The sequence below is a fragment of the Macrobrachium rosenbergii genome, chromosome 56 (assembly GCF_040412425.1).
Source record: "Macrobrachium rosenbergii isolate ZJJX-2024 chromosome 56, ASM4041242v1, whole genome shotgun sequence".
NCBI classification, from domain to species: domain Eukaryota; kingdom Metazoa; phylum Arthropoda; class Malacostraca; order Decapoda; family Palaemonidae; genus Macrobrachium; species Macrobrachium rosenbergii.
The window spans coordinates 35,104,802-35,129,137 of record NC_089796.1 but is presented as its reverse complement, the minus strand read 5'-3'; the positions used below and the strand labels follow the sequence as shown (position 1 = coordinate 35,129,137).

The following is a 24,336-nucleotide window of genomic DNA, read 5'->3' as shown; positions in this document are numbered from 1 at the left end:
GAAGCGACTGACTTTGCGGCCGTCTCTGACCGAAACCAAACTTTCTACTAACTACCATACGACAACCAATCTGGTAGTTAAGCAGTACAGTAAACCCCCCGTATTCGCATTCTCATGATTCGCGGACTTACGCATTCGCGGGTTTCTCTGTAGAACATATCTAGCCATTATTCGCGGAAAATTCGCCCTTTCACAGTATTTTCACCGAGAAATATTCACTAATTACTGTATTTTCATTTAATTTTCATGAATAAATGCACTTTTTGTGATAAAACTATTAAAATACTGAGGTATAAGCATTTTTACAGGGTTTTTCTTGTGTTATTTTTACAGGGTTTTTCTTGTGTTGAAACTATCAAAATGGGCAGTTCTAAGTGTTTTTAGAGGGCTTTTAAGTATTTGCAGATTTTAGCTATTCGCGGGGGGGTGTGATACGCATCCCCCGCAAATACGGGGGTTCACTGTACTACAAGTACACTTACAATTAAACACACGAAACAACTAAGACAACATTTTTCACTGCTAAATACAAACAAAGAGACATAATATCCTTCTTCTACATAATACGCATTTCCACTGTACGTAAATTTAAAGAGAATACATAAAGCTATACCACAACTTGTGGAAAAGTACAATCTCTCTATGCCAAATACGTCGGGATAGGCCATAGCCATTTTCTCAACTTTATTTTATTAATGTGCACTAATCAAAAAATACAAAAAAGAAAGGAACGTTCAAATTCCCACCGAGTTATTATCAAAAGTCAGGCTACTGTTAGGCTAAGCAATAACTGACCAAGTTTATTCTACTATTCCATGTCGGGCTAGGCTAACACGTGACATTCTAATATGGCCGTCACCATCAGCCGGTCACGTCTTTATCGCCAAATATCACAACAATCCTTAAACTTTCCTAAATTTTAACTTTACTGATCTCCGATACAACAACCACTCACTGTAATCCTGGTCACGGCACCTGAGTTTCAGGATGATTATGAGATGGTACGTACCGTCTCAGTCACACAGCTTACAGACAACAGTCTTACAGGCGAGCACCTATCCCTCAACTGGTATATCCATGAGTAGACACATGATGCGAGGAGAATATGGAAGCATATCTGAAGGTTCCTTGTCAGTCAAGCATTAGCCAAAATCTTTCCCCATCCTTTGAAGGAGAAAGAAGGATGGAGGACTGGAAGCAGACCTCCTTCATTCTCCATGACGAGAATGAAGGTGAAGCTGATCCGTGGGGAAGCTTCTGCAAGATGACAGGATACCAAGACGATTAGCTCTAGCCGAGCTGGCATTCCCCGAATCGGGTTAGGGGTAATTACATTTGCTTTATGTCTATTACAATTAGAATCATAATTACCTGACCAGTTATCGAATTACAATTACAACTTCAACTACAAGATGGGGAACTATATCAAATACAATCATTAGAATAATTTCACAATTTTAATATCTCAAAATTGTAATTACATCTATAAATACATGTATAAAATTTATTGCTCAATTACATTTCGCACACCTATTTCCTTGAAAAAAAAAAAAAAGCAAAATGCAGATAGTTGCAAAGAAGACATTACACTTGAGTTTGGTGTCCTTTTAAAATCAATTTCTTTAACAACTGTAAGTTGTAACTTATAATACCTTTAGTACAAATACAAAACAAACATATCTAAAATATTTTAGACCTGCAGAAATTATCGTTAACATCCTATGATTTGCCTAAGTAAATTGTTAGTATATTTACTGTGTTTAAAATTATAATGCTTATAAGAAAATAAAACTGAAATACAAAACTCAAATATTGGAAAAATTTATCTAAAATCCTTTTTGCACACAAAAAAAAAAAGAAAAATGGAATCAATAATTTTTTAGAATTGGTAGCTGGCTTGTTAAGATGTTTTTGAGAGTGTACAGAATTTGTGATCCTGAATTTCTAGCAGAGGAAATTCAGAACATCTATGTAATTGCAGAAGAATTATGTTATCCTTCGAATTTTATTGATGGTTGCCTCCAAAGTGCCAAAAACACATTTTATAGTCATGAAAGGTCAAGTAATTATGACATTGAAAATATTTTAATTTTGCCATACCTTAGTAAATTTTTATCGACTGTGCGTAGCCTGAAATGTCTGAAAATAAATGTTGCTTTTAGTAATACTTTGTCTATCAAGAATTTGTTGTTTTGTAACAAACCAGAAATGCCAGGAGGAGGGTTGTACAAAATTGATTGCACAACTTGTAATTTACATTATATTGGACAATCTGGTAAGGAACTAAGTAAGAGTCACACCGCATAAATAAAATGTATGGGTTGCAACCAGCTCAAGCACCACTTTTTGTCACGTAAGAAACTTTGAACACCCAATAGATTGGAATTCAGCTACAGTTGTTTTTAAGAGTTCCTCATTGCATAACAGATTGTTGGTTGAAGGTTGCCTTATTAGTTCTTTTAGTAATATGAATTTGAGCGAAGGTCTTTTTAAGATGGACGAATTGGGGTATTTTCTGTGAATAATGTATACAGCAAACCCCCGTATTCATGGGGAATGCGTACCACACCATCCCTGCGAATAGCTAAAATCAGCAAATATTTAAAAACCCTCTAAAAACACTTAGAACTCCCTATTTTGATAGTTCAAACAAAAAAAACTCTAAAAATGCTTACATCTGAATATTTTCATAGTTTTATCATAAAAAGTACATCTAGTCATGAAAATGATATGAAAATAACAGTAATTAGCAAATATTTCTCAGTGAAAAATACCGTGAATGGGCAAATTTTCAGTGAATAATGTGTATATACGTTCCACAGACAAATCCGCGAATAGGTGAGTCCGCGAATTGTGAGACCGCGAATATGGGGGGTTTACTGTACATATGTTTCATAGAGAAACCCACGAATAGGTGAGTACGTGAATCGTGAGAACAAGAATACAGGGGGTTTACTGTATTATGTAGGTTCAAGAGTTATAGAAAGTGTTTAAGCACATAGGAAGTGTTTATAAGTGTGGGAAAGGTTCATAAGAGTGTGGGGAGGGTTTATAAAGCCATAAAATATACACGTATATTGTACAGTAAATAATAAAATAAATATAAGGTCACTATGTTGCGGATTTTTGCCTATTGCCCGGGGGGGTTCTAGAACCTGACCCCAGTGATAGATGAGAGACGACTTTAGTTGTACAGGAGCACCATAATACCCCCTCCTTCAATACTCCCATGGAGAAAAGAGATGCAAGCTCAATAGATCCATCTCTGATAGCCTTGTCTGCTCCAGACAGTACTCCTAGCTGGTGGTGATATGTGATGATGTCTTGTAGGAGAAGACTGAAGGCTGCAGGGATTGATAAATAATATCCAATGTCATAAGTGGCTTTATTCCATACAGCAAACAGGTATACACAGAGAGGGTACTGCAAGGCGTACAACTCCCACCAAGAGGAGCAGGAAGAATAATCATGCGCATGTGCAGAGTGCAGATTCATGCGCATGCGTTAGCAAGAGACAATGTTCAAGAAATAGAGAATGCATATACATACAGTAATAATACAGTAACCCACACCTCCCCTCCCCTTTTTGCATTCAAAGAGGTACCTTGAACGTACTATGCAAGTTACATACAGTGAACTATCAAGTAATAGTGTGCAAAGCAAATAATATACAGAGAGTTTATCAAGTTATAATGTGCAAAGCAAATAACATACAGTGATTTTATCAAGTAATTATGTGCAAAGCAAATGGCATAAGTGGCACACATGGGCTTTGTACACTATGTACGCCTGTTTAATCTTGGAGACCTGCGAGGGGTTTTGGAGGGAAGTGACGACTTTTCCATGTCGAGGCTAAGGATCACAGGGATTAGAGTTGGGAACTTGACCAGGATCAGGCACTGGATATAGGAAGTGACGGTTCCGACGTAGCACTCGACCACTTGGGAGCGGACCTCGTACTTGCATGATTGCGTGCCACCCACGATGATCTCAATCTTGTCCCATCGGTGGGATGTCGGGTCCTGGATGCGGACATGTTGGCCCACATTCAGCCTGGGCAGGGGGTGGGCGTAGGCGTCGTAGTTGCACTGCACTTGAGCTGCTCTGGCAGTGGCTTGACAGTCACAGTCATGGGCCTTTTCTTGCCAATCTTTTGTGAATGACTAAGGATGGGCAGGCACATACGTACGGAGGGGGTGACCATACAGTACCTGGGCAGGAGAGCAACAACAGTGGTTGGGTGTGTTGCGTAACTCAAGGAGGCCACAATCAAAGGCTTCGCAGTCGATGTTTCCTGAAGGGGCCATTTTGAGGATCAAGTGCTTGACAGCCTTGACAGCGGCCTCGGCGTGTCCGTTAGACTGTGGGTAGTGTGGCGATGAGGTTATGTGGTGTACACCCCAACGCACTGTGAAGTCAGTGAATTCTTTGCTGGTAAACTGGGGTCCTCCATTGGTGCGCAGGCGCAGGGGAACACCCACCTCTCTAAAGTAATGGCAGAAGTGCTGTATGGTCAAGGAGGCAGTGGTGTCCCCCTTGCAAGGGATGACCACAGGCCAGCCGGAGATGCGGTCGGCGACCAAAAGAAAGGACTTCGCCGCTACCTGGAAGAAGTCGGCCGATACCGACTCAAAGGGCCTTGATAGGTGGTCATCATTGTGAAGGGGCTCCTGCTGTTGGCTGGGATGCAGGACCTGGCAGGGGTCACAGGCGGCAATGTCCGAGTCTATCCCAGGCCAGAAGACGGTTTGTCGAGGCTGACGTTTGGTAGCCTCAACACCTCAGTGGCTGCCGTGGAGTCTGACGAGTGTGTGGCGACGTAGAGCTGCAAGAACCAGTATTCTTGCTCCGTAGAGCACGAGGTTACCATCAGTAGAGAGGGCTTCTCGCAGCTTCCAGTACAGTAGTAGGGAGGCGTGCAGGTCGTACCGATTTGTGGGGAACCCAGAAATGATGCAATCACGAAGCAAACATAAGTGGGGTTGGCCTGTGCTGCTATCGACTTGTCCTGCAGGGTCCGGTTGGCCTCGATGGTTGGGGCATCCTTGTCCTGGGAAGCTGTTGCAGCGTTGATGATCGACCTGATGTGCTCTGTTACCTCAGCGCAGCCAGTCATATCCTCAGAGGTCGGGTAGCTGACTGGTGCACGGGAGAGTGCATCTGGGATGCACAGAGACTTGCCAGCATGCAGTAAATTGGTACTGCGACATGCGCTCCTTCATTCGCTGAAGCCGTGGGTTTTCGACCATGTCCAGTGTGTAGCTGTTGATGATGGGCACCAGTGGACGATGGTCAGTTTGCAGGGTGAAGGTTGGCAGTGGCAGTCCTTTGAGGTATAGGCAGCACTTTGTGAGGGCCCAAGATACTGCAAGCATCTCCAGCTCAATCGTCGCATACCTCATCTTGGCGTCTGCAAGAAAGCGGGATCCACATTAGACTACTCGGAGGGCATAGCCTATCCCATAAAGACGAGATGCGTCGGTCTGGAGAATGGTTGGCAGTGTTGGGTCAAAAGATGCAAGAATAGGCGGGCTTAAGAGTGCTTGCTTCACACGTTTGAAGGCCTAGTCATGGGGCTCATAAGTGGGCGAAGGGACTGTGCAGTCAGGGCAATAAATGGGGTAAACTCTGCCAACTGGTTTACTAACCCCATGAAGGAACGTAGGTCCGTCAGGTTGGACAGTGTTGGGAAGTCTTGTAGAGCAGCAAGTTGTCCTGGATCAGCAGCAATTCCTTCTTCAGAAAGAGTGAAGCCACAGAAATACACTCGGGTCTCTGCCACTGTGAACCTGTCTCTGTTGAGAGTGATGCCATCTTTGCAGCAGCGGGTGAGCAGTTCATGGATCCTGTGGTAGTGTGTCAGTAGGTCGTCGTCGAAGATGAGAATGTCATCGACAACCTTGACGCACTTCTTCATGCCCTGGAGAGCCAGGTCACCACGAAAACAATAAGCATCGCCGATGGCAACGAAGCCCATGGGTCCCCGGCAATGCTAGAAGCGTCCGTAAGGCGTAATAAAAGTGGTGAGGTGGCAGTCCTCTTCTACTAACTCCATCTGCCAGTAGCCATGTTGAGCGTCCGTGGTGGTGAAGAACTTTATGGTGGAGTTGACAGCGCGGACAGCAGCTAAGGGTGTGGGCAAAAGGTGGGCTGGTCGGGAGACTTGTGAGTTCAACTTGGTGAGATCCACCGTGATGCGAACTTCCTTGGCCTTTGGGATGACGACTAGAGGGTGGCACCATTCCGATGGCTCATCTCCACAAGACTTAATGATTCCCTACTGGACCATGGAGTCTAGTTCATTCTTGACAGGTTCGCGGAAAGCGTAGGGGATCCGCCGTGGGGTGGGGATGGCGAATGGGACTGCATCCTCCTTGAGGTGAATTTTCATGGGAGGGCCTGCCATCGGCCTTAATGGAGCTCCTTTAAGGTCTTCCTTAGACACGAGCACATCCTGGAAGGCTTGTAGGAAATATTCTCGGGCCTCGGCAGTGGTCGTGTTGGCATGGAGGGGTAGCTCCTTACACCGGTTAACATGGGTGACCTGTAGGATGGGCCGTGGAAAGCCTGGCGGGATGATGGCCAACTCCTTGCAGAGTACATGGGACAGGAGTGGCTTCTAAACGTGGCGAGGCAGGATCGCTTGGCCAATGACAGGGTGGCCTTAAAGGTACCTAAAGCTGTGTCATCTTTGACCCACCAGCCGTGAGAGCCATTGAAGTGGCAGGAGGCTGTAGCTCAGTCCTGGAAATGCGAAGAAGTTCCAAGTGCTGGGGACCCATCACTGATATATCAGCTCCTGTGTCAGGCAGCATCATAATCTTGGATGTCTCATCCCTATAGGTGAGAGTGAGCGATATGGGCGAGGGTGAGAGGCAAGTTGTTGTGGAAAGGGTCTCGACTATGCGACAGTTGAAAGACTTGTTAGAAGTGAGCGTGGCATTGGGCAGGCTGCCTTGCTTGGCGCTCATCTGCTGCCAGCAACACCTGTCGTAGTGGCCCACTCGGCTGCAGTGTCTGCATGTGGCCTTGTTGGCAGGGTACTTTGGAATCATGCGCCAGTGTCCCTTGCAGCTACAATTTCCACATACACTGTCGGTGGCTGGGCACTTGTCTGCAGAGCCGTGCTTTCTTGTGCAGGAAAGGCATGAAGTGTCCCTGTTAGGGGTTGGGTGCACGGTAGCACCCTTGCTGCCATGTCTTTTGGTTTTCTTATAGGTAGAGACGGCACACAATTTAGGAGGAGGGGCACGTATGACATTGGTGGCTGTCCATGTGGCCTCATAGGAGCAACATTTGTTGACCATGGTGGCCAGTGGAGCTGCAGCATCTAGGGCAATGAGTTTCTGGGTGAGCTCCTCATCCCCGACTCCCATGATGATCATCATCTTCAGCCGAGTCTCTTCGCGAGCCGCAGAATGTCCAAGACAGACATCAATTTCCTCTGCTACATGCTTCAGTCGGACATAGAAATCATTGAAGCTTTCCCCTTCCCTCTGTTTGCAGGAAAGTTGGTCCCTGAGTCGTAGAGCTTTATTCCGCAGGTTCTTAATATGTTCCTGGAGAACATTCAAGACCTCGTCCACACTCCAACCCGTGTTCGATGGTATGTTGAGCATGTGTTCAAGTATCCTTTGTGTCTCCAAGATAAGGCACATACGAAGTTGTATTAGCTGCTTCCTGGTAGGCAATGCCCCTAGGTCCACCACCACGCTGTAGTCATCCCAGCGTCTACGCCATTCCCTAAATACCTGGTATGTAGCGTCAGGACATAAGGGCAGCGGGGTCTGTGGGGGTGGTGGCTGGGTGAGCGTTGGCACTGAGGGTTGTGTAGGAAGTTGTTACAAGTCCACTAGTGTTGCTTGCTGTTGGGCAGGGTAAGTAGCTGCAACAGGGCGGAGAAACGTTGAGCTTCCTCTTCTCTTGGCGGTGTAGATCCTCTTTGTGACGACATTGTTGTTCTTCTCTCCGACGTTGTTCCTCCTCTCTCAGATGTGCAGCCAATTCAGCCTGTCAAGATTCCTCAAGGTATTTGATGAGAAGCCTTAACTCTGCATCTGGAGCTGAGGGAGGCGGTGAAGTCAGGTGTGGTGAGAGCAGGGGTGGGGTTGCCAGCATTGTAAAACCTGGTGGGGTTCAACACTGTTGGTGAGACTGGGTGTGAAGGCCACTGGTGGTCCTCAGGGTCCTAGTCATGTTGTATATCCCCACGTTCATCTTGATGTGAGGCAGAAGCCATTATGAACCGTTTTCAGCAGTGTCTCACACAGTTTAAAAGAAGAGGAGAAAGATGAGGGAGAATTTCTACATTTTTAATTATAAAAGTTACTGTAAATAATTCCACTGTGTGGCAAGCAAACACTGACAGGTGGGGGAGAGCAGAGCAGGTCTGGGAGGGTTCCTGGGGAGTGGGCGGTTGGAAGGGTCCAGCCACTCGCCTTGATGGTTGACTTGACTCGAAAAGTAGGCAGTGTGTGCTTAATGATGAGGGTGGGTGGACGTGCCTCAGGCTCTGTAGCTGGGTGGGGGTAATGGGGTCCCACTGCATGGCTGGGGAGGGGCACAAGAGAAATACAACCCACAAAAATCACAATTTTTGAGAGTAAATTGTGTTTTTCCTAACTATACAAACCTGAGGTCCTTTACATTAGGAATTACTTTCAGCGTAGGCTAGAAATGGCCGTTAAACTCTTGAGCAAGGTGGTTAGGCAGTAACTACCGTCAGTTAGGCGGGAATACCCGCTTGCCCAGATGTAAACAATCCAGTTTGCTTTTCGGTCCAGGTTCGGATTGAGGGGTGGCATGAGGTGGGCATAATATGTAATGTAAACGACCTCAGGTTTATATAGTTAGGAAAAATACAATTTACTTTCAAAAATTGTGATTTGTTCCGCCACGGTATACAAACCCTCGGTCCTTTACATTAGGAAGACTCACTGGTTGGAGGGAGGAATCTCACTGAGTCTCCTGAACTGACTGGAGTTTTGCACACCTGGGCTACTCCTCCTGGTCGAAAGAGTGAGGAGGAGTACCCGAGCCTCTGACATATTGATCGGAGCGTAGGAACTGCAAGATCAAATGTCAGATACTGGACCTTTTTGCATGAGTGAGGAAACGTGACTCATACAAAACAGGCTGGAAGAATCTTAGAGTCGGAGGCAGTAAGGAAAAGCTGAGATAGGGTTTCCCTTATTGCCAGACTCTCCTTCCTCCCCTTGCTAGAGGAAGGAGCGGAATTGTTTCTATGATTCTAGGAGAAAAATAGAATGGGTGCTCGATGTGTAGTCTTACCGCATCAGTGCCAGGTCCAGCATGTGTTGGTTTGAGTCCTATTCTCATCCCAAAAGAGGAGAAGTAGAAGGATGGGAAAGGAGGAGGAAGAGAGGCCAGTCAGTCTTGGTATCCTTCTCACTTCCAGAACCAACACATTAGGCGAGATGCTACTCGTCCTCTTGAAAGAGCTGGGTAAGAAAACACAACTTGTTGAGCAGCCACCACAGGGCCAAGGAAAAAAGGTTCCAAGGGCCTGTGGGCAAGACCATAGGAGGACAAGAGTGTGGTCTATGAGACCACGTCTTACTTCCAGCCCGACAGAAACTTCCGGAATGTGAGGGATGGACCAAGCCATCGGCTTCGTGAGCTCTCGGGTGAAAGGTACCAGTATCGTCGTCGTCAGCTGCCCAGTACCTCCTTCGATCACTTCACGAAGCCAGGAGGAAAATGTGTCCATAGACACTTCTTCCTTAGGAGAGAGAGTACTAGCGAAAATGTCGACAACAAAGTACCACAGCTGCCAAAAGGACAAAGTAACAAATGACCTGGATCTTCAATACAAAGTCAAAGGAGGAGGGGAACAAGGACAACTAGAACCGGACAGCAGATGCCGAAGGATTCAGAGTCCACCTACGACATCTGAGGAGTTCAGGTATTGATCCCCTTCACCTATTCTTCCAACTTTTACGCCAAGACTGGAGCAAGATGAGAAAGATCCTACGAGAGCACATCTCTATCCAACGACTCTCGTAAGGGCGCATGCAGCATGGGACAGGCACCCTAAATGAGTCACATGCCACCCAGGGAACAGTTCCCTGGGACAGCAAGACCGAGGAAGCTTCTCACCCATAGCTAAATCTTGACTGAGGAGAAGGCTACTTCAGAAAGAAGATAGGTCGCAAGGGCCTACGTTCTTCACAAATGAAAGGGAAAGAAGCAACCCTCAGCAGAGAAGATGAGGAAGTCCAGACTTGAAGAGCGACTCTGACCCGGGAAGGAGTTCCGCAACAACACCCACCAGTGAAGACGGCTCCAGTCCCTGGGAGTGTTGCAAAGGACTTCAAGAGATATCCAGCTATAGCCGCTGCCGCTCGGCGAGAAATCCTATGCTTGCAAGGGAAGCTGGAAGGTCTCCCAGTCCCAAACACACCGGGATGTACTGCCAGAAGACCCGTTTCCTGTGTAGCTGCTACAGGAGGTTGCGTCACGCAGAACTCTTCTCAGTGCCTCAGCTATCAAGTTGGGCGAGAGGCAAAGTCTTCCGGCATGTGTCTGTAACTCAGGGTGAGCAATGCTTGAGAACCCCTAGCGAAACAGACAGATACCGGGGGAAAAAAGTAGAAATCAAGTTTTCCAGAAAGACAGCATGCCTCGTCGTAGCGGTCCCTGGGTCTGGTATGAAGAAGCAAGAAAAAACTACCAACTTGTGCAGGGAGGCAACAGAAAGATGGTAGGGATTTCTCAGTTAAGCAATCTCTTCATAGATCTTCTAGTGAGCAGCATGTTCCATCCCGATCACTGAAACCCGAGGCCAAGCTCGCCTGCCAATACATCCACACCGGGGATGCATCTGGCTAACTGATATGTTGAGTGTGCTATAGAACACTCAAGTGCCTGCAAATGTCACACACCTTCAAGACAAAGTCTTACAGGTGTTTGCTTATTCCTCGATTGGTGAATCCGTAAGTAGACACACAATGTGAGGGGAATATGCAAGCATATTCAAAGGTTCCTTCAATCAAGCATTAGCCTAACTCCTTCCTCATACTTCAAAGAGGAAAGAAGGATGGAGGAATGGAAGCAAACTTCCATTCTCCACCATGGGGGAGCTTCTGCACGATGACAGGATACCGAGACAATTAGCTCTAGCAGGGCTGGCATTTCCTGAATTGGGAGCACAGGAGAGGAAGCGGGATGAAAAGAATTGCCGAGACCTAAGGGAAATAGATACTTCTCCTGAAGAAATCCATTCTCAGGTCTTGGCAATGTCGCTGCCAGCTCCAGAGACTTGATAAGTATCATTTCATCCAGGAATCTGCAGTAGGAGAACTTCTGCCCAGTCAATACTTCTTTCTCTCTTCCCTCCTCCCTTATGGGAAAGAGGGTGGAAAGAGACGCAGTTATGCGCACTTTCCTAGAAGGGTAGGATAGGCTATGTTCCGCAACCTTCTATCGAAGCCTGGGACTTCTTAGGAGTTGAGGGGGGCTGGCTTGAGGTCGAGTCGAGATGACTAAGCCCCAAAGGTCTTGGCCACTGTCCAAAGGACAAGGCAGTGCCCTGGTACGAACCTTGATTACTGAGGTATCTGGCAAATCTCTGCAAGAGAAAGGCAGAACCAAGTAAAATTCGTTCCTAAGGGTCGAGCCAACTCAGGACTAATGAAACCGGAGATTCGAATTGGGACAAAGTCCTTCTCCTTAGCACCAGAATTGTCGGCAGAACTGCAGTCGGCCAGACCCTTTCGAGGCAAGAAGAATTCGTATTCTGTCAAGGCAGGGAAGAAGTTTGGTGCCTCGACCTGAATGAACTCCTTCTCCGAAGAAAAGAGTTCATCTGGTCGAGAACGCTCTCGGAAGCAAGGACCGCAGCGGGCCCCGACGCTCTCGGCCCCTCGGGAACTGCAAGGGTTGTGAGTGATGAAGATTATTCATTGGGGGAGTCACAGTCCTGTCCCGGGGATCCTTGCGCTGACGAATCGGCGCAAAGTTCTCCGAAAAACGAGGGCGATCGCAACTTGAAAGACCCTCGCTGCTTCCGAAGCGTGAAACTCCTGTGCCTCTGCCCTTGGAGGGAGCCTTGACAAATCCCATGAAACCCTCCTCGGCTCCTTGCTTGTACTACAAGACAATCAGGAGACCGACACCCAAAGCACACCAGGAAGCCCAACTCTGAAGAGCTTTCTCTGTATATCTCGCACCTCTCGGAACAACTGAGAGGAAAAGAGAACAGGAGAGGAGAAAGAGTACCCCTACCTGTCCTGCCAGTAAAACTAGCAGGCAAGGCAGACTGTGAGCGATAATCAACCGAAGGAGATTACTGCTACATGAGGGAAGAAGAGCACTTGTGCCGTGGCAAAGCGCTTTCCAGGAAGAGCAAAAAAATTCGCTCGAACAGAGCCGAGAACCCGATTCGGAATAAAGCGAGTGGGGCCAAGCTGCACCGAGCTGAGCCAATTGCGCGAACGCGATCCAGACTGGGAGGTATGAGGTGGACGGGGGGGCAGGCGGGGTGAGCCGAGCCGAGCTGAGCCAGTCTCACAAGCGTGACCAAGGGCTAGGCGGGGCGAGCAAGCTGAGCCAGTCTCGTAAGCGCGACCAGGGGCCGAGCCGAGCCGAGCCGATTGAGTGAACACAATCAGAACTGGACAGTGCGGAACTCATCTGCCGTGAACTATTGCAAGTTTCCCAAACTTTAAACTCCGAAGTCGAGGCCAGTCGAGAAAAAGGTTCACAGGGGAATTCTGTGTCTGCTATCCTGCATGCTCGAACCATAAGGTTTGAGACACAAGAATGAAACCCAGCCGAGCAACCGAAGCAGCTGGCGGGCAGTATCGAGACACCTGGTGTCTCAGCACCTAGGCACCTGGTGTCTCGGCACTTTCTCTCGTCCTGTGCCTTTTGTCAGGAGAGCGCTCGTGATTCATAGAATCTGAGCTACCCACAAGACTCCCAAAAATCAGCAGTGGCTGCTTTCAGTTTCCTAAGAGACCAAAAGAGCCAGGCACACAACCATTCTTAGACGGAGACTTCCAAGACTGGCAACGAGGGTGCGGCCTCTCAAGGCTGCGCTATCGCGGCCCCAGAAATGCCAGACCCCACAGGAGAATGCGAATCAGTTCCCGCCCAATGGCGGGAAAAGCCAACAAGAGAAACTTGTCTCCCGGAAGAGAGTCAGTCCCTTAGAAGTCCCGCAGGACTCCCAAAGGGAATCTCTTCCCTACTTCTTCTGGTGTTCGAACCGACAGGATTGAGACACCAGGCTGGGAACCTGACCGAGCACTGGAAAGCACTCGGGGAGCATTTGTGGTTCTGGCAGAAAGAGCTGAGACACCTGGGTGCCTCGGCCCTTTCTCTCGCACTGCTCCCGAACTGGGCCAAAGAAATACTCTCCAGACCAGATCGGGAAACTCGATATTCCATAGAATCTCGAGCACTCTGAGCGGCTCGCAAACGAGTGCCCGAAGCAGCCCCCGTCTTAGAGGCGGAACCTCTAGGACTGGGAACGGGATTGCAGACCAAGGTCTGCACGCCCGTGGCTCCCGAAACACAAAACCCAGGACTATGCCAATCGGTTTCCTAATCCGAAGGTCGGGAAGAGCCAATGAGAGACCCACTGCCTCCTCAGAAGGAGGCAGTCCCTAGACGTCCAAGGGCATCAAGGAGAAGAAGCAGCCTTCCTCTCCTTCAGCTGATGGAGGTCTGTCCGATTCCCGGGACCCCCTTGGACCTCGGGAGAGGAAGGGAAAAGGCAGCAGAAGACGAAATCGAAGATAAGATGAAGAAGACGCGGCTACCTCCACAGGGCAATTTCCTTCACCTCCACTCCAACATCTTCTACAGGATGGTGGACGCGAAACACGGTAACCTCCAAGGCAGTCAGGCAGGAATACAATGGAAGCGGCCCAAGACATGACCACCAAGAGAAGCAGCAAGCATGATCAGGACAGCTGATGCAGGAGCTAAGGCAGCGGTTCGGAAGGCAGGGGCTACTGCAACGGCCATGAACGTTACATGAAAGTCACCACCAGCGACAGGAACAATCAGGACGGCTGCGGCAGGAGACCAGAAAGAGCCACCCAGAGACTGTCATCAAGTTAACAGGAGCGTAACACAGGGAACAGCAGGAGCAGATGGACCACATATATGCCAGAGGCATTGTCACAGCATACATGAAGGCCAGCAATGACAGCGATCGATCCACATCGGCGGGAACAGAGTTGGAACAATCCCGACGTGGAACTATGTCATCCAGCCAGGTATTGGAGTCGATCCCGAAGCAACACTAAATGAACGTTGGGACTCCTTCGTGCGAGATATTCCCTGAGATATCCAGCCAACTACTGCTGTGTCTGCGACGCTCACTGTCAACCTGAAAGGAAAAGCAAAGATGATTAGAGGGGGAAACTCCTCTCACTATGAGAGGAACTGCCCTACGCAGCGAAAGGAGGTGACCAAGAAGAGGCTGCCCGACCGCCCGGGGCCCCCCCTCGCGGTCTTCGCCTAACAAGCGAACAAAGAGGGCAAAGGAGAGAGATCTCTACCGAAGGAGAGATAAGGAAGAACCTACAGGGAGAAAGAAGGACAGAGAGGAGGCCACCAAGTGCACTGTGGAAGCGTAACTTACAGACGACGCCTGCAGCCTCCCACCCGCCCCACAACTCTCTAAGCGCAGGGGGCAAAAACAAAACTCACACAAGTAGGAAGGAAGTAGTCATGCCCATGTACACGGAGGGCGGAAGCCCAAGAAGGGAAGCGAACTCTTACGTCCCAATCAATGTAGGGGAGAGAAGATATTACGTCCAAATCTAACATCTCCGAATGTATAGAGGAACGCCTTCAGTATCTAAATAAAGGGCTACTGGAAGAGAAGCATTACCACTTGGTTACGCTCCTTTAAATACGCCCTTGGCCGTCAAACCCAAGACAGCGCAGGGGAATGACGGCTATGCAAGGTTATCACAAATCATGGGTTTGTATTAATAAATATCAAACACAAGTTATACAGAAAAATACATTAAGATCCCACCGGGATGATAAGAGTTTAACGACAGTCAGGCGGAGAGATCCGAAACCAAGTCTGCAACGCATGACAGCCAAAAGCAAAATCGCAGTTTTTAAAAATTGTATTTTTCCTAACTATACAAACCCGAGGTCCTTTACATTTGGGATTACTTTCAGGCGTAGGCTGGAAACGGCCACTGAACTTCAAACAAGGTGGTTAGGCAGTTAACTACCGTCCAGGAGGCGGGAGTACCGCCTGCCTGGAAGTACACATTCCAATTTGCCTTTCAGCCCAGGTATCAGATTGAGGGGTGGCATGAGGTGGGCATAAAATGTAAAGGACCTCGGGTTTGTATAGTTAGGAAAAATACAATTTACTTTTAAAAATTGTGATTTGTTCCAACACAATATACAAACCCTCGGTCCTGTACATTAGGAGAATTACTGGTTGGAGGGAGGAATCTGAGTGAGTCTCCTTAACTGACTGGAGTTCACCACCTTGTCTTCCCTTCCTGGTCGATAGAGCGAGGAAGGGAAAAACTGCCTCTGACAAAATGATCGGGTTGTAAGAAACGCGAGTTCAGTTGTCAGACTTCTGGGTCCCTTTGCATGAAAGAGGAAACGTCAGTTCGTGCAAAGTAGGCTACGAAGAACTTGAAGTCGGATGACATAAAGGCAATCACAAGCATTGGGTTTGTCTTATAGTCATGGTCTCCCTCCCTGCCTTGCAAGAGGAAGGAGTGGGGTTGCTTCTATCAACATGAACGGAAAATAAAACAGGAGCTCCCGTTGGGTGCTTACCTGCATCGACCGCCAGATCCAGCATGTAACGGCACGTCCGCTCCCTGCCAGTGGGAAGAGAGCCAAGATGGCAAGAAAGAAGAGAGGCCAGTCACTCTACATTCATGCTCCCAATCACAACTGTACATCTTAGGCGAGATGCAACCTGTCCTGTTAAAGGAGCTGGGTAAGCTACACAACTTGTTGAGCAGCCACCACAGGACCCAAGGAAAAAGTGTCCAAGGACTTGTGAGCAACATCCCGGAGGTAGAAGGAGGTCAAGGTAGTCTGCTGGGACCACACGCCTGCCTTCAGCACCTGCACAACCGACAAGTTCTTCCAGAATGCGAGGGATGGACCAATGCTGCGGACTTTATGAGCTCTCGGACGAAGCGTACCGGTGTCATCTTCTCCTGCAGCAGAATACGCTCTCCTTATCGTCTCACGAAGCCAGAAGGAGATGGTGTTCTTGGACACTTCTTTCTTGGTCGAGCCAGTACTAACAAAGTCGTCGACACTCAGGCCGGAGACATTGAGTCCTCTTCAGATAGCGCCGCAGCACTCTAACAGGACACTGTAGCATCTCGTCTGGTTCATTACCTACAACGTCCTCTAGGGAGGGGATCATGAAGGACTCGAACCGTGTGTCAGGGACCAAATGATTCTGAGTCTTCGCTATGAAATCCAGGACGAAATTGAGCGTAACTGATCCCCATCCCCTCGAGTGTTTAACATCGAAGGAAAGTCTGTGTAGTTCGCCAACTCTCTTTGCCGATGCCAGGGCCAGCAGGAAGATGGTCTTGAGGGTCAGATCCTTGTCTGACGACTCTTGTAAAGGCTCGTACGGTGCACGAGTCTGGCTCCTTAGAACGAGAGTCACATCCCACGCAGGGGACCTGAGATCCCTAGGTGGGCAAGACCTTTCGAAGCTTCTCATTAGTAGAGAGATCTCGAAGGAAGAAGAGATGTCTACTCCTTTCAGCCATAAGACTAGGCCGAGTGCGGCGCAGTAGCCTTTTACAGCTGAAACGGAGAGAAGCTTCTCTCGGCGAATGAAGATAGGAAGTCCGCGACCTGCTGAATAGTAGCTCCGCCCGGAGAGATACCCCTTCGACGACACCAACCACAGAAGACAGATCACTTTCCCAGGTATAGCGCTGCAGAGGATCGTCTGAGGTACCCTGCCATCTCTGTTGCTACGCGACTCGAAAAACCTCACACTCGCAAGAGATGGTAGATAACCTCCAGCTGTGAAGACATAGGGACTGCACTGCCTGGAGGTACCACTCTACGTGGGGTTGACACAGCAAGTTGGGCCAGTGGGGAATGTCTCTCAGCGCCTCAGAGAGGAGAGCTAGCAGGTCAGGATACCAAACGGCCTGTGGCCATTTGGGTGCCACCAGAATCATCCTGAGATTCAGAGTGATCATCACTCGGCTGATCACTCGGCGAATCAGACAGAACAGAGGAAAGGCATAAATGTTGAGGTTGTCCCACGGGTGCTGGAACGCGTCCTTCGCAGCAGCCCATGGGTCCGGCATGACTGAACAGAAGACCTGGAGTTTTCTGTTGTGCCGGTCGAATAGCCTTTCCGTCACTTCCGAGTGAAGGGACCATTTGGCTCCTATCACTTGATTCTGGTGGCTGAGCTTGTCTGCCACTGACATTCCTCATGCCTGGAATGTACCTGGCTGACAGCTCTACTGAGTGAGCCACAGCCCACTTGTGCACCTGCATTGTCAACTGGTGGAGTGGGAGGGACACTAGGCCCCCCTGCTTGTTGACATATGTCACTACCGTGGCATTGTCGCTCATCAGTACCACGGAGTGTCGCATCACTTGATCCCGTAACTCTTGGAGAGCCAGGAAGGCTGCCTTGAGTTCCAGGATGTTGTTGTGAAGGCGCTTGTTGTCTCAGTGCCACACTCCCCAAGTCAGCAACTCCTCCAAGTGTGTACCCCATCCCTCGGTCGATGCATCTGAGAACAGCAGCATGTCCAGAGGGGGAGTATGCAAGGATACTCCTATCAAGAGGTTCCTGTCGTCCACCCACCAGCGAAGGTCCTCCCTCACCTCCTCAGAAAGAGGAATGAGGAAGGACTGGAGGTCTCGGGACTGGGACCAATACTCCTTTAGTCTCCACTGTAGAGACCACAGGTGAAGACTCCCATGAGGTACTAGCTTCTCCAGCGACGACAGGTGACCGATGACGACTTGCCAATGCCGGGCTGGCTGCTCCTGTCGTGACAGGAACAGCTGTGCTGCCTGCCTGAACCTGCCGATACGAGAGTCCGAGGGAAAGATTTTCGCTGCCACCAAGTCTATCAGCATGCCCAGGTACTTTATCCTCTGCTTGGGGATGAGGTCTGACTTCTCGAGGTTCAACACGATCCAAATATCGCAGCAAAGCTCAAGGAGCCGATTCCTGTCCTGTAGCAACTGCGAGCGGGAGCTCGCCAGGACCAGCCAGTCGTCGAGATACCTCAGTAGACGTATTCCGTGCGAGTGGGCCCAAGCTCACACAAGCAAGAAGACTCTCGTGAACCCCTGGGGAGCGGTCGAGAGCCCGAAGCAAAGTGCCCTGAATTGGAAGACCGCCTCCCCGAGGACAAAGCGGAGGTACTTGCGAGAGGACGGATGAATGGGTATTTGGAAATACGCATCCTTCAAGTCCACCGTAAGCATGAAGTTGTTCTCCCTGATGGAAGCAAGCACGGATTGCACTGTTTCCATCATGAACCAAGTCTGGCGAACGAAAAGGTTCAAGGGAGAGAGGTCTATGACCGGTCTCCACCCACGAGGCTTTCTCTACGAGAAAGATACGGCTGTAAAAGCCTGGAGGCTGGTCCGACACGACTTCCACAGCACCCTTGTTCAGCATGGCTTACACTTCTTGCTGTAGTGCGGTGTCCTTCGGAGTTCCTTGGACGTATGTGTGGAGATGGACCGGAGAGTAGGTGAGGGGAGGTTGAGGCTCGAAGGGTAGTAGATATCCCTCCCGAAGGACACCCACTATCCGGGTCTCGGCTCCGTGTCGCTGCCATGTTGCCCAATGGCTCAACAGGCAAACCCCCACCTTCGGCAGCTGTTGGTGGGGAACGCCGCCCCTAGCATTTCCCCTTCATCTTCTTCCCCTTGCCCCCTTTACCGGATTGGAAAGTGGGCTGAAAGGGGAGGGAAGGCCCGCCTTTTCTAGAGGAAGAAGAAGGCCGGGTGTTCCCACGGGAACCCTTCGAAGACTGGGACTTCTTAGGGTCCGAGGAAGTGCCAGCCTGGTCCGAGGGCCTGGCTGCAATGGGCCGCAAAGAACCAGAGGTCTTGGCCACTGCCTGGTGGACAAGCTGGTCGCTGTCATTGGCCCGGCGCTTGTCCACCGCGGCGTCCACCAACTCCCTAGGGAAGAGAGAGGCGGAACCCAGCAACATTCCATTCTGCAGGGTCACTGCTGACTCAGGTCCTACAGACCTGGAGAAGCGAGAGAGAACGGCGTCTCTCCGCTTCAGGACCAGGTTTGCCGTCTGGTGGGCGAGGAAGGAGATGGCCCTATCCCCAGACTGGCACAGTCTCCCAAAGGCAGAGTCCTCCCCAGGCACGATAGCGCCCGATGAAGCAGCTACCTTCAATACTGTGAAGGACCACAGATTGAGCCAGGAGAAGACTGCCTGGAAGGTCACCATGGCGGTGGCTTCCAAGGTTGCAGCTTCTTGCTGAGAGAGGGAGATGCTCTCTGCAGTAAGCTGCTGCAACGTAAGACCCGGATCCAGACGTACCAGGTCTGGGTCAACCTGTTTAGGAGGCAATGCCCTCTCCACTGGTGCGTAGAAGCGCTTCTGGCGAGGCAGAGGGGCGGGGGAAGAAGCTTATCCGAGCGGTTCGATCCAAGTGAATTGTCTTGCCCAGACACAAGACTATTCACCTGGTCGAGGACCCCTTCGGCAAGCGTGGACCACGGCAGCCCCACCGAAGCCTTGGGTTCCTTCTTGGGTCCCCAAAAGGATTCGAGGTGCGACGGACGATCCACAGTTGAGGCCATGGTCGCCTCCCTGAGGTCATCATGCTGACGAATCAGCGCAATAACCTCCGCAAACGTCCTCTGTATCTTGGGGGTGTCCGCATCCTGGGGAGGAGGACCCTCAAGTCCTTCAACAGTGCAGTCCTCCCGATCTACTCTACCTGCAGGAGGGAGAACCTCGGCAGACCCCCGTGATCCTTCCTGCACCACATGGGCGTACGACCTGGTCAAGCCAAGGACCGAGCCAGGTACATACGCCCCGCAAGGTAGAATTCTGGGGAGAAAACTCACCGGAATTCTTCCTGTCCAACTCGTGCCCCTTGGAAGGAGCCCATGAGGTAGAGGGGACAGGCAAGGAGGATCGGGCGCTGCCATTGGCCTTACTGGCAGAACCAACAGGGGCAGCGGGATGGTAGCGGTCACCAACCCGCTGTGGTGACAGCAGCCCGGGTCGAGGAGAGTGCTTTCGCCTAGGCGAAGCAGTCTCCCGAGGAGAGCAGAGCGGCTCGCGTGAGCCGAGCGGCGTGCTCGCCTCCCCCAAGCCAGGCCGGTCGCGCAGCTGGCTGGCGCAAGCTTGCGCTGTCCTCTAGATGCGCCCCAGTCTTCTTCAAGGCCGTAGCCTCTCGGGAAGGCTGAGCAGGGGACCTCTTCTCTGCTTCTCCAGGCATTCAGACACGAGGGACTGAAGCACTTTCCCAGGCACTCATGGGGGTACCAGCAGGAAGAGTCGGACCACCTGCATGCCAGGACTCTTTCTCTTGTCTGTACTGTGAGAAGTTTCTCCATATCAGCCTGGGGTACCCGGGTCTCCTTGGAAACCCGGGTACTCGGAGCAACTCTCACAAGAGTGTCCAACGTGGACCTGCTGGCCTTAGAAGCAGGTTTCTTAGGCACAGCAGGGGGAGTGCGGACTGTGGTCTGCACACCTTTGGCTCCCGATGCGACTGACCCAGGGGCCAGAGCAGCAGTTCCCTGATCCGTGGATCAGGAAGAGCCAGCAAGAGATCCCATTGCCTTCCCTGTGGAAGGAGGCAGTCCCTTAAGAGGTCTTGGTGCGAGACTTCTTTGGGGGGGGAGAGGCAGACTACTTCTTCTTTGGCCAGGAAGCCTTGGAAGGAGAAGAGGAAGAGGAGGTAGCAGACGAAGACGATGATGATGACAAAGATGAAGATGACGACACCTTTCTCGATCTCTTCTTTGACTTCCTCTTCGCCATCTTCCTCAGGATCGTAGTTAAGTCCCCAAACCATGCAGGAGCAACTGATGAACCAGGAGCAGCCGGGGGCCACAGCAGCAGGCACAACCCGGGCAGCGTAGGGGGTGCTCGGGCCAGCAGTTACTGGGGCAGGAACATCCACGCGGCAGCCAGGAACATACAGAGGAGGAGCCGGGAATGAAGGCCCGGGTGGAGTGCGAGCAGCCAGGCTGGGTCGAGTCAGGGTTGAAGGCATGGGGAGCGAGTCAGTCGTTAAGCCGGGCTGAGAGACAGGGAAGCGAGGAGCCGGAACCATAGACATAATTGGGCCAGGGTCAGCAACAGGGGTAGGAACAGTCAAATACGGCACTGTTGATGTTACCATATAGGAAGGTCCAGGTCGTGAAAGCGGGGCCAGGAACCCAGGAAGCAGTGGTACTGAATGGTGAGTGGTAGGGGCAGCCACAACCTGGGTAGCTTGGAGAATCCAGACATGGTGACAGACGTGGTGGTGACAGTGGTTGCCGAGTGCATTATCACTGGAGGGCCAGACAGATGTGATACTAGGCCCTCCAGTGACGGAACGCCAGGTAGACCCAGGTGTAGCCGGACCGAGGATAGATCTGATACCTGGCTATCCACCCCGAAACCTGAGGAAACAGTCGGGTTAAACTGGGAAGTCTCTGCTCGTTCTGGGGGAAGAATTTCCCCCCCGGCACGAGAAGAGACCCCTGAGAGGATGTCCTGATCCAACCGGCCCCTCTCACCCTTCCACACCCGATGAAACGAATGAGGAAAGGGAGGGGGAGTCCTCACCCAAGGGAGAGGGAGCAAGTAGGGGAAGTTCGCAGGGAGGGAGAAACGAACCTGACACATTAGCCACCACTGGAGTCGTCGGGGGCGTGTTACCCTAAGACGATTCCTTGGCCAGCCTCCGACGGTAGCATCTCCTCCCTTCGAACCTCTTCCATTGCTTGGGAGACCAGGAACAACACTCGCTACAAAGAGCATCACACGAACACAAACGTCCCCTGCAAGATGGGCAGAGGGTGTGTGGGTCCGTGTCGACGCTAGACGGAAAGGTATTACATTTCTTGCCTCCTACCCCAGGACACACGCTGGGGATGGGAGGGTTTAGAAGATTTATCAACAATCATACTGAAAGAAAAACAAGGAATTTTCCCACCAAAAAGGTTGAAAAAGGGCAGTCAGGCAGAGAGCGAAGAACAACGTCCGCATTCCACGACTGCCGAAAGCAAACTGGAATGTTTACATCTGGGCAGGCGGTATTCCCGCCTCCTGGACGGTAGTTAGGCTAACTGCCTAACCACCTTGTTTGAAGTTCAACAGCCGTTTCCAGCCTACGCCTGAAAGTAATCCCTAATGTAAAGGACCGAGCGTTTGTATATTGTGTCGGAACAACTGGAATGTTTACATCCAGGCAGGCGGGTATTCCCGCCCACCGGGCATTAGTTCTGCCTAACTACCTTGCTCAAGAGTTTAACTGCCGTTTCCAGCCTACACTGAAAGTAATTCCTAATGTAAAGGACCGACGGTTTGTATACCGTGTTGGAACACTGACGTTTTCCTATGTTATTTTACTTGCTTTACAAGAATTTACAGTAAATTCTTTTTACATTTTCTGTAACCCCTGTGGCTAGCGTGCACAGCGCAATGTTACCGCCTGCCAGAACATACGAACTTGCCAAGAATATTTCAAAATCCGGATAAGGCACGAAGAGCCGTTCCGCCACCCGTTTATGTTTTTTCGCCCCGACCGAAAGCTTCAAATAGTGTCCAGTTGAGGTAGACTATGGCACTTGATGTTTTTCTGTTTTATTTTTCTTGTTTTACAAGACTTTAAGGTAATATTTTGCCGGTCGCCTGTAGCTAAACTGTATTTACCTTTGAACTGTATAGGTCGGTGCAGGGGACCCATTGGTACCATCGTGTAGCCTTCAAAGGTCAATTACAGTTTACTTACACCCGGCTGACAAAATATTACTTTAAATTCTTGTAAAGCAAGTAAAATAACATAGGAAAACGTCAACTGCCACAGGCTACCTCACCGCAGACAGCCAGCTTAGACTTACCCTCTACTTTAGTTGTGGCATGATTCCCGCCAGTTGCCGACCGGGACGGGTTTCTTATACAGAAATAGACAACCTTTTCTATGATGCCAGGTCCTGACCTAACCAGATCTTACCTACCTAACCTAACTTAGGGTGACGTACCCCGACTTGGCCCAGGGGGGACACCCCAGAAATGCCATAACCTGTCGCAGTGGGCAACTGACAGGAATCAGGCAGACCTAGTAAAGTTTTACCGCTACGTCCTTTCATTTGATTTCAGGAAGATTTTGCTAGCCATATAAAGGCAAGCACTGGGGCACTCAGACAGACAGCGCTTCGAGACACAGAAAATTGGGAACGGGAGTGACTGGACAGCAAGATGGAAGAAGGCAAACGGGAACTTGGCTAAGGTTAAAGGCCACAAAGTGGGTGCATCTATGGGCCGAAGGGATGGGCTACTGCAAATAAAACTTCAAATAATCCCTACAGTGTGCCCCACGAGGTGCACTGACAGCACAATTCCCTGTGGAAGAGCCTAGGCCTGGATATGTACCTGACGTGCTTTGAAGCAGGCAGCCTGCCAGCCAAATAAAAGGGCTGAGAACACGTACAAATGGTTGGTCTACATGAACGATAACGGTCAGAAGTGCATAAAGCACGAGACAGGAAGGCTGTGGTGGTCTGAAAATGATCATCTTGTTTCGTGCAGCAGGCTGGACTTGGTTTATGGTCCCCAAAACAGTGATAGTTTTCTATATGAATCAAATCTTAAACAATTAGGCTAGCCTAGTCAAAAACAGAGACCTGCTGACCTCACCTGCAACTAATAAGCCGACTGTCACCAACCGAAAACAGGACTATCATAAAATAAATGTTGACAAATTCTAAGACACGCACGTTTATCTTGTTGCTCGGGCATTTGTTGTGTAAGATCATGTTAGCCTATTCGGGACGAGTCAGGACTGCGATTATACCCAATTTGATTAAGATTTTCTAATATTTAACACCAGATTAAACATACATACATAAGATTTCACACATATTAAACAACAGTATGTAACTAAAAACCTCTAACATCAATAAAAAAAAAGGTAAGATAATCCAAGTTGAAGTCGGAACCGCGACAGGAATTCGAACAAATTCTGGGCCATCAGCTTATCGGTGATATATAATTATTAAAGAACTTGTCAGTCACAGTAGTTTGTTGATAAGTACCGAAGTCTTCGAAGGTAGGCTACTATTTGATAACATCACAAGTCTCCAATGTAAATATAAACAATGTG

The 24,336-nt window shown here is 49.7% G+C and overlaps 1 protein-coding gene across 3 annotated transcripts in view; it reads right to left on the bottom strand.

Moving 5' to 3' along the window:
- The window catches only part of LOC136836408 (uncharacterized), a 200,178-nt gene extending 176,194 nt beyond the window's left edge, over nucleotides 1-23,984 (bottom strand). For all 3 annotated transcript variants that reach the window (XM_067100616.1, XM_067100618.1, XM_067100619.1), the window contains exon 1: nucleotides 23,871-23,984. The gene's annotated coding sequence lies outside the window, so the exon portion shown is untranslated. The remainder of the gene's footprint in view (nucleotides 1-23,870) is intronic.
- Nucleotides 23,985-24,336: the final 352 nt, after the last annotated feature.